We start from the raw sequence: 11,335 nt of genomic DNA on the forward strand, positions 1-11,335 counted from the left end.
GGTTACAGAATATTATAAATAGTTATTGACAAACCTCAGGCATTTTCAGAAGCACAGACAACCTAACTGCACTGTAATAAACTCCTGTGGGGTGTAGGTAAACCTTTATCAGGGTGCTTGTTAAAATAAGAGGTCTTTGCAACCTGGGAATAATAAGGACACATCTAGTTTGAAATTAACACCTGTACGTCATATTCTTAAGGACGTTACCTGACATGGATCAATATTTAAAACATATTTTAAAAATAAAATAGTAGACAAATGAATAACAAAGTGCATACCTACATGCTGAACGCAGCGTGGTAGATTGGAAGAATCAAGAAAATCAGCATCATATCTGAGGCAAGCTTTTATATGGACTGGACGGGTCAGGGAGAGGACAGGGTTCCTGCTATTAGGAGTGTTGTAAGTGGGGAGAGGGGGGTGGATAAGAGTTTCTACAGCATTGTTACAGTGTGCTTTCTGCACGTGTGTATAATGTAGAGAGATATATCTATGTGCACGCTGTATAGCCCTCATGCACTTCTAAAATCTTGTATCTGTGACAAGATCAACTCCCAAAAAACTCAAGCTGTTACAATTTGGAGGCTGGTTGACGGGCTTAAAAAACGTAGAAACATTTTTTAGTGTGTGTGTCAATGTATGCTTCTGTCCATGCCCAGCAAGAGGTCTGTGACACCGCTGGCACTGAAGGAGTGGTTTGTTGCTCTGTGTGATGTTCTCTTGTCCATCTCCATTCAGCTTTTGAGAATCTTCTTTTCCATGTACCTTTTCTCTGTTTCTCTGTTGTGTCATTCCCCCACGCTTTCTGAAAGGAAAATGTTACCATTTAGTTGTGATCTTTGTGCTAACCAATACTCCAACTAAAACTAGTGGATTAGATTCCCTTCTGCTGTGGTGTTTTAACTCCTATCAGTGGAGTTATTCTGGATTTTGGCAGTTGTAACTACTCAGATCACTAAAAGTTACATATAGTCAAATTTATCAATGGTTCTGGAGTGATGTATGTGCGATAGACATATCTGAAGGCACCATAAAAGGTATTTCCTGAGAAGCAGTCACTGTCTCACCCTTTTAATATTAAAAATATTGGGTCTTTGTATCGGCCCTGTGGTGTTAGGATACCAGAAGTTACCTGTTCTACAACTCACAGATTAAAGTCTTCTGCACATGAGGGTTGTGTAGTATAATCAATAAGATGACCACTTCTAGACTTCTGAATTGCCTGGTTTTAGAGGCAGTTAAAAATGTATAAAAGGAAATTAGTGAAATCCAAATTGTTTTTATTCTGTAGCATTAAAATTTCCATATGTTATTTTTAAATGTAAAATACAATTTTAATGATGATTTTAAGAAGCAGTTAATGGGTGTTTCATAGAATAATGGAAAATAAGGCTGAGAAGAAGTATCAAGAAGTAGAAGCAACTTTATCTGTATTGTTCTTGACAGATACTTGTCTAATATCCCAATGAAAACCTCCAGCTGGAGATTCCACAATCTCTCTAGGCAATCTATTTTAAGGCTTAACTGTTCCTACTATTAGAAAGTTTTCACTGTTGTCTAAATCTCACTTGCTGAAATGTAAGTATCTTACTACTTACCCTGCCAAAGTGCATGAGTAGAATAGATTATTTCCCTCCTCTTTGCAAAAGTCTTTTTCTTTCTTTCTCCCTTAAGAGTGTAAAATACTTTTTTAAAATAAATTTAGGCACTTGATGTGCATGTGCCTCTTGAATATGTTTGCTACAAAAACTGCAGTGCATTTGGTTCAGTTATGTTATCCCAAATGCTTAGTTATGTCCCCTTTATGTTTTTTGTGTTGTCACTTTTTTCACTCTCTGTGCCCACTGATCCACAGTCAGTTTCTGCAGTGATTTTGCTCACGGTTCCATTCTAAACTGCCATAATACCATATTCCCAGGATATCAATAAATCTGATGTATTTTGACTATTTATCTTGCAGGCAATAAATATCTGTTTACAAAGTGCGTTTCGCGTATTCACTCAAATTACATTTGGGCTGCTGCAATCCTGGAAAAAAGAGGTGCTAAAGGTTTGATGTGGGAGAACATTGCATTTAACTTCAGGGGAGAACTAAACTTGTGATTCTGTCATCAAAGGTGAAACAGCAAAGCCCTATTTCTTGCTAACGTTAAACCATTTATTCTTATTTAGCTGTCATTTTTATTACAGGCATTCAGTCTGATGCTCATGACAAAAAAGTTCAGACATGCTTCAAAATGAATTCGTTGCATACCTAGTGTAGAAAACCATACTTTATGGATGGTAGCTGGAGGTGGGTTGTGGTTTACCACTGATTATAAATAATTTAAAAATATATATATAAAATTGATATTCAGAGCTGATAGTGTCAATTTTTATTGGAACGTACCCTCGTCTGTTTTATTTGCGGTTATAGGCAAGTAGACGAACCCAGGTATATGGCACTTAGTATCTCGGTGGGCCCAACAGCTCTTCACATACACTTGATCTGTCAAACTGCTATTTATTCAAGTATTTTTAGAAAAAATACTAAGTTATTACTGGGAGTATACTTTTGTGAAGATGGCATAATGGAGAACAAGTTCTTACTGTCTGATAATGTGGTATTTTCTATAAGGAAAAAGGTAGTTCCTTAAACAATTCATGTAAATAGGACTTACTCAAGTAAATGACCTACGTATACAAGAAGCCAAATTTCTGAACCTGTCTGAAGTCTCAGCGTAAATTCCACCCTCTCTTGCATTCATCTACAGTAGCGAAGATCATTGCTATTCACAGGTATTCCTAAACCTAACCTGCTTTGATCCTTTTGGATCTAATCCTTTAGATTTGTCTGGCAGATACCACACTTAGATTTTTTTTTTTTTTTTTTTTTAATAGTCTGCCAACCGCAGTCCTTCCATTTCCTCAGCTAAGCAAGTCCAGCAACTTGCAGTTGTGTACCTTGCCATAGCTGTGAAAAGAAAAGACAGTATTTGCAATGTGGACTTGAGCTGTGGCCCTCGTTCAGACTCTGGGAGGCCACTGCAGAAGGTCCCATCTTCCCGTTTTCCCCTGGTTTCTGTGGAAATGAAGAGAGACTTGTTTTGGTTTGTTGGGTTTTTTTGCACTGTACAAGGTACACTAATGATAAATGTTAGGTGTCTAACTTCCCTTAGAATTCATGGCAATAAGCGAATGAAATAAAAGCAAGTAATTTTACTGCATAGCAACAAAACGAATGTCCAGTAGGCTTTTGAACACTGTACTCCTATGCAGCTCTGCCAACCATCAGGCCTGTGATGTTCAGCTACTAAGCTCAGATAATTTTGAAACCATAAACTTACTCTTTGAACACCCAGTGATACTTTATTATTTCAAACTTTGAATTTATATGCAAAATACATTGGGATCAAAGTGGGAAGATGTGCTTTAGCTACATTTCAAAATGCCTCTGTTAGCTCAGAAATAATAGAAGAGTTGACATTTCCAACCTGCAAAGTTTCTATATTTAAAAAGCTAAAGTGAATGGTGTGTGATCAAAGACTGCGTAGTGTTGAGGTTATAGAAATGTGTGTTTAATATATAAATCAACATTCCTTCTGTTTAAAAGTGAAATCTGAACTTCAAGCAGAAACTAAAGCAAAACTCTGAGAAGGTGTTGAATCATTCATGCAGTGTGGTGCACGGCCCAGCTCGTGAACTTCTCTTCTGACAATACGAGGAATGGCTATTTAGGCAGCACATGATATTTGAATAGGCAAATTCTTCCTTCTCTGCTTGGTGTTTAAGGTCCGTGCCACTGCCTATATGTCTGCAAAATAAGACAAAGTGGGTCTGGAGGGTTTGGTCTGGTACATTTAGGGTTGCCCAGGCTGGATTTGGAAAAGAAGAGAGGATTTTGCTCTGATTAAGACTTGTGTGTCTGTCATAGAATAAACATATTTGGTATTTTTTTTCTGTACCTTGCACATTATCCTTCTTTTAAATTATATATTTCCTGAAAATAATGGCTGAAAAGATGGACTACAGAGTTTATAGTGGAAGATGGATGCTCAAATGCAGAGGAGGAGAATTGTGTGGGGAGGGACCTTTCCCTTCTGTTTTCGGCTCACATACTGGTTTTCTCTCTGAGCAGATTTCCTGTCAGATTCTCAAGAAGAGCAGCTGATCATGGACTTCATCCAAAACCCTCTGGAGCAAGTGAGGTTTACCAGTGATTTCAGTGGAAGATCAATTGTGCTTTACAGTTTATTACCCATTTGCAATGCCAGAGTGGTGGGCGTCAACTGAGCATGTGGCTTCTCTCTGGATACACATAGAAAGTGACGAATCCTGCCCAACCAGCTTGTTACCTGAGTAGGTGAGGCTGACACAGATCAAACAATGAAGCCAGGAGGTGAATGACACACCTCAGGTTACAAAGCAGAATGGTAGGGCTGAGAAAAGTAGGATGCCCAACACATACTCAAGATACTGCTTAACAGATAATATCCTTGTGACTCATCACTGTTCCCCTGTTTCTGCCAGAAAACATGCATGACACTTTATCTGGCAACACGGTTGATTTATATATCTAGCTAACATACTAACAAAACAAGTGAAACATTCAGTGTAGTGGTCCTCTTGCTTACAGTGCTGATTTTAAGTGCTTTAGGTTTTGGCGCTGCAGTGTGACACACTTATAAATCACCTGGCTTTTATAACCTGATTATCAGGGTCACTGAAAGTGATTTTAACGAGCCACTGATTGTCACTAGTCACTATGGAAAGTTTTGTGAATATATGTACAAAACAGGGATCTGGAGAAATAATTTTGGATCAAATTACTTCTAACCTTTAAATCCACTTAAGTTTTCAATCTGAATAAGCAACTGCTAGGTTTGTTGCTGCAGTTCTGGCACTGACTTTGGGAAGTTTAGCGTGCAACTACATCTAAACTATGTAGGATATAAATTAGTCTGCTCTGTGTTTTCCAAGTTCCAGAACAATAATAGGATCCCATTACTTCAGAAGTTCTAATGTAATAGCAATAAAAAGTAATCAAGGATATCTGCTAAATAAATAAATAAAATATAGAACATCTGTGAATATCCAGATAACTTTTTGGCCACATATGTTCTCAAAACTGAGAAAATATCTGCTAAGAAAAAAGGAAAAAAAAAAAAAAAAAGAGGGGAGTAGTTTACAGAAAATAGACATATGCTGAGAGCTGTTCTGAGTCCTGTAATGAGTTCGGTTCAAAACATGGCTGGTGAGCCATGGTATTTCCCAGTCAGTTACTCTGCAGTCACAGGCTACACAACGTCTTCTTGGGCATATTTTTAGAAAAGTAAATGGACCCTTTTTAACAATTACTTCAAGTATTCATAAATTGGATTTTCGCAGTTTTTCCCCAATATCAGACCTTCCTACTTTGTAAGGCTAGGTGCCTTCCCATGAGATGCAGATGTAACCAGGTAGAGATTCTTACTCATATCATAGTGGATTATACCTTACCCAGATTGACTGATATGTCACTGTCACCGAGAATGCTGTGATATATCATGCCCAGATGTGCATGTGCTAATAGCAGTAGTAAGAGTGGGTAACAGGGTCACTTGCCACATATCATGATATATATAAAAACCTAGCAATCAGTCAATATAGTGTCAATATTGCTGTGCCTCATAGTATGCTTTTATTTTATTTTTTGGAGCAAGAGGAAGAAGAGTGAAAGTAATACAAAATTTGAACAGTCTCATGTTATTTGGGTGAAGGAGAAATAAGACAGTGTCTGAGGGTCTCTGTGAGCTGGCTCTGTTTGGGGGCCTTTCACTGAGGGCATATTCAGGAAAAACTGCCTCATAAAACTCTTAGGCAAATCATAGCTATAAATCATAGGCAGCAAAACAATTTCCCCCAAGCCAATGGCAAATCGTTGCTATATCTTGAGTGTAAATTACTAACAATCAGCAACACACCTAGGAAATGGAGCAAGTCTACAGTATATTTACGATTTATCAGAGGTGAATATACTTTTGACAGGATTTAAGATCTCCAGAAAAACATAAAGAAATAGGTTTGTTCCTCAGGTTGTACTTACCTCCCTTTCCGGGGGACCTTACAGCTGGTGCAGAAGCTGCACAGTGCTACCTTTTTTATTGTCCATTCCCAGGTCTGAGATGGTTTGGGGGTTGGGTTTTTTTTGTTGTTCATCAAGGGACATAATCTTTTAAAGATAATTAAATGTTTATGGGCTAGATTCTGATCTTATTTACAGAGTCTGCAGTAAATCTGAACTCACTCCAGTGACTGCAAGGAAGTTATTCTAGATTTATGTTATTATAAATGGGATCAGAATTTGACTTGTATAAATGAATACTAAAAAGGGAAAAGAACTGTTCATGTTCACACTCCTAGCCCCTGGCAAAGCCTAACTTAACTTCCTTAGTCGTCTTTATTGAGCATGGAGAGGTTCAGTCACCATTGACCTTTAGGAAGGATTGAGTCTGGTTTTAGAGCTTTCAGAGAACCAATCATAATTATTAATTAATAGTAGTATTAATTAAAAATGCTGGATGTGTTATTGCCCAAGGAAGTTGAAAGTCACTCTGATTATATATCTGTTTATGTGTTCACATTTGGTAAAACTATGGATCACTTCTGTGCTTCAAACACCTTTTCTCCTTCTTAAATTATACTTTCTTTTTCTGTCAATATTCTTGTGATAGGCACACTACCAACCAGGTGACACAGGTACATCTTATTATGCAAGAAGTCTGTATTTTTTGACAGTAGTGCTGAGCCAAGTATGTTGCTCAAGTTTTCATACTGCTGTGTTGCCTTGGTGTCTCCAAAAAAGTCCTGACTTGACTCTTAAACGTGAAGCTTCCACTGGGATTGGCCAATGGCTGGATATACAACATAGAAGAGTACTGAATTGCTTCATACTTAAGGTTACATCTTCCCCATAGAGAGATATATTTCTGTTTTCTTTAGTATGGTGGAGAGCCAGAAGAATGAGTTTAACATGCATTTTTGGTAAACATTTTTCTGAAAAGTAATTTTCTTTTATACTGTGGTAAGTCAGTCTCCGCAACCACTCAAGTATGACCAGCGAATGATTCATTATGAAGACTGGGGATTGTGGTTGAAGACTTTTTTTTTTCCCCATCCTGTGATTGCAGGAACATAAATCAAAAACATTAAAACATTCTTTTTTTTTTTTTTTTCCTCCTGCCAGTAAACAAAGCCTAGCTGTTAGAAAGCAGGGAAGCTAGATTTATCTTAGCTAACACTGAGTTTTGGAGAAAGATGAGTGTCTTTATAGAACTCGGATCTAAGTGGCTTCATTATTTTTGAAGACAATTCCTTTTCTCCCTTGACAAAGAAGGGATCCTGCAGTAGATACAGTCGGTGCCTTATTTAAGTGTCAGTTGTTATGTGCAGTGACTCCAAAGTCAAATACTTCACCCCTTTCCAATTTGTATATATATAAAATAACAGAACAAGTATGTAATTATGGATCTTTTTTTTTTTTTTACTGCTTCCCATTTTTTTTCTCAGAATACTGCAGTATGTCTCTTTTGTGATAGTATGTGAAGATATAAATTAGGTGCCTGCCAAGTAACATCGTATTCTAAACAGTGAATTGCTAGCTGGTTTGTTCAGAGGTGCTGCACCAGCATAGTGGATGTTCAGGCGTCCGATTCTGGTATTGTCTCAGGTAGGGAAGGGTGAGGCCTTACCTTTGTAAGTGGTACTTCCTCCCTTGGGTTTTTATCCTGTGATTTCCCCATTGTGTGCTTACCGTAACCATGATCCTCTTCTAGCACCTGCCCACCTGCGGATTTTCTTCTTTAGCTATAGACTTTTACCATTTTACTGTAGCCGTAGACTTGTACCGTTTAGCTGTGAGCAGCCTAAAAATGAAATGTTTTGTCTGAACTTCCACAAACTCCATTTGATCTTGAATAAAATAGACTTGTGTCAGTAGAAAGTCTCGTTAGCTTTTTTTTGAAAAACAACCAACATGCATGATTTACCTCTTCATTTTTATCTCTTGAAATAGTTTGATTAGTGCATTTATAACATGGAAGTTGCTAAGCATGGCACAAGCCAAACCATGAATAAAAACTGTACATTGACAGAATAACTTCTTTTTGTAGAAAACAAATTCTAGCTAATTGCAAGTGGTCGCTAAATTTTCCCCCTTCCTTCCTGATATGGTCTCCTCAGTCCATTCCCTTGCCAGAAGCGCAGTTACCTCGTATATATCTCCAAGATTGTTTAAAAGGCTCCTCTTCATCTGCCTCTAGGACTTTCATCTAGGATTCCAAAACAATCTGAGACATGATGAACTGTTAAAGCAAATTGCAAAATTGAAAGTATTAAAGTGTGGGGAAAAATGTCCCTACCGTGTTGAAGGTGTCTTTACTTACAGTCAAACAGGTACTCTTTCATATTCTTGCAATAAGAGTAGGAAAGAAATCAATTTTAAAATTAAACCAGTATCAGGAAGACTGGCACTTTGCTGAAAGCTGTTAAGTGATTTAGAAAACAAATTCACCAGTCCAAAAAACCTTCTTAGAGTTCAAATTCCAATGTTTATTCTACTTGTCACTACCCCTTAATGTGTTTCCTTACAGAGGCAGGACAGTCAGCCTCTGATGTCATGTAAGGCAGTAATACGGCCAGTATCTGTTCTGTAGCTTTAACGTACTATGTGAACATTGGAGGAATTTTCATGTATTTCTTATTTAAATCACTTAATCATTTTCTAGGCAAGTAATAAATATGGTATATTTTATGTGAGCAAATAAATTGAGTAATTGGCAGGGGAATAAAATCAGCTGTCAGGTCCAGTGTACTTCTAAAATGTAACTTTTAGTTTAATTCTTATCTTTACTGGGTTCTTCAGACTCTTTTTGGTATCAATGTGATTTTTGGGTAACTGACACTGAAGGGTCATTTTCAGTATATCAGTGCACACAAAAAGATTATATTAGATATATAACTTTAGTTCTGAACTTGGTGGCTTGAGTCAATCTGGTGCTATACTCAGGTACCTCTAGGTTGGTTTGTTCTTTATTGGTCTTGCTTTCAGATTGATACACAGCTTTTCGGTGTTTCCATGCATTCTCAAGGTAGCTGGTATTTCTTTTAAAGCTCCTTTTACATAAAGGACAACTAATGCTAGTTTTCTTCAGAGAAAAACTTCACGGAGTCCTGTAAGTGTGATTCTCTGTCATCTCAGAGACCATCAAATCAGTGCATCTTTTTGTGTCAGTGATTTTAAGTCTTCAATATTTCTCATACTTGATGTTTATTCACATAAATGTGGAACACCAGCAAATCTAAGTAGAGATGTACTAAACATTTATATGACAGCTTATATTTGGAGATGCCAGAAGATTTTTCAAAAAATAAATACTAAAATCATGTAGCACTCCTCAGAAGTCCAGTTAGTTGCAAAACCCATTACACATCTGGCTCAGTGATACTATACTTGTTAAGAAAAATATATATTGTTGTTTCTTGGACTTTGCTCATAGCTGTCTTTGGTGTGTTAGCATGTAATTTCTTCCCTTTCCCGTCCTGCTCTCAGGTAGTAAAGCTGCCGTCCTTGAAGATGGCAGATCTTAGTAGAGAGACAAGAGTTGCCTTTTGTGACTGCAGTTCAAGAGGCACTCCGAACAAAATAGTATCTTTGGAAGTTGCTTTCACCATACAAACTGTTCATTTGTGAAAAGTCAGACACAGGTTACAAAAATCAAACTGCTACACAGTCTCCCAGAAATTCCTCAGTATCTAAATCCTGAATATCTGTTGCTGAGATGAGAGGTTGGACAACTTCCTTCAGGTGGAAGAGCAGGGGCAACAAGTGTTGCTCTCAAAGGCAAGGTTATTTGGGGAAGTTGTTGGGAAGAATGCACACTGATCTCTAACAAAGATTTTGCTATCAGAAGTTCTTATGATCAGAGGCAGAAAGAAGGAAAATTATGCTGAACTGAACAATTCACATTATCCATCAACTTTAATATATTTACTTCAAGGCTATGTAGTTAGCAGGGCCATTATATGGACCTTACAAGCATTTTTCTACCTTTTTTATCAGGTACTGGTAATCAAGGATGAAAGGTGATGATTCGAAATGACAATGTGAATGACCAACTTTTGGAAAAAAATCAAATGCAAGACAACCTGCCCCAATTGCCCCTGCCCACCCCCTAGCCCCCGCACCCCCATTTTAATTAGCTTAGTTGTTTTTCCTTGGCTTTTTTTGGTTGGGTTTTTTTTTTTTTGGTGAGTGTTATTTGGAGTTGCCAGTGGGGTTAATTCCTTGGCTGTTCTGTCAAATGCTAGGTTCTAGTACAGATATTTGTGTATATATGAACAACTGTTTTTTAATAACCTGCCAAGAAGCTATAATCTTCCATTGCAATCCCCCGGGATTTAATTAGAATGGTTTTCCACAGCCTGACATGTTTATGGGGCATAGGTAAAGAGACAGTTCATAAAGCTGTCAATTTTCTGAGAAATTAAAGAAAAATTGGGCTGCTTAGTGCCTTGGCAATTCCATGCTGCTGATAGTAGCATTGCAAACAATGAAATCAAAGGCAATGTAACAAGATACTGATGCATTAGAAATGGGGAGGGTTTAAAATTATATACAAAGGCATTTGTCAATTTGAATTTGAATGCATAAGAGGAGAAATATGGAAAACAAAATATGAACTCCAGTAGCTGCACATTAAACTGCTCAGGTTTAAACAGCACAAAGCTGAACAATAGTCTCTTCATTGCTTTAACAGTAGCTGTGACTTTCTCTTCTAGGGCAAGTGGGAAGGGATGAAAACTGTGAAAGGAAATAAGGCTGGACTATGAAAACACTTGCTACTGATTTCTGTCTTTCTTGCTGATGGGAGTCTCAGGATGCTTGGTCATATAATGAAAGGGTACATGTAATTCTTAGAGGAACACGTCACAGTATATCTTCATAGTTAATACAGTCCAGGTCTCTGAGACTCTGTTACACACTGGCAGGTGAAAACAATCCAACTGCCAAATTCAGTCCATTTTCTTTTTAGTAACTTTTCAGTCAAGCTATTTGGGTGTATCTGAATTCAGCTACCTTCTTCAATGTAAAATAGCAGGTATTTCTCCTTCTTTATGGCTCTCACGTTTGATTGTTTTTAAAAGAGAAATTAGAGTTGTCATCTCTGCCCCTCATGTAAATCATCTGTAACTTCACAGTAGAGTTAAATGGGTATTAAGAACAGTGAGCAATGAGAGTCTGGGACATGGTTTCAATAGCAGGCGAACTGTTGTTGAGGAAACTCTGTAGTAGGTTTGGCATTTAAACAGAATT

The sequence above is a fragment of the Nipponia nippon genome, unplaced genomic scaffold, assembly GCF_047370975.1.
Source record: "Nipponia nippon isolate SJK-2023a ecotype South Korea unplaced genomic scaffold, ASM4737097v1 scaffold_1, whole genome shotgun sequence".
NCBI classification, from domain to species: Eukaryota; Metazoa; Chordata; class Aves; order Pelecaniformes; family Threskiornithidae; genus Nipponia; species Nipponia nippon.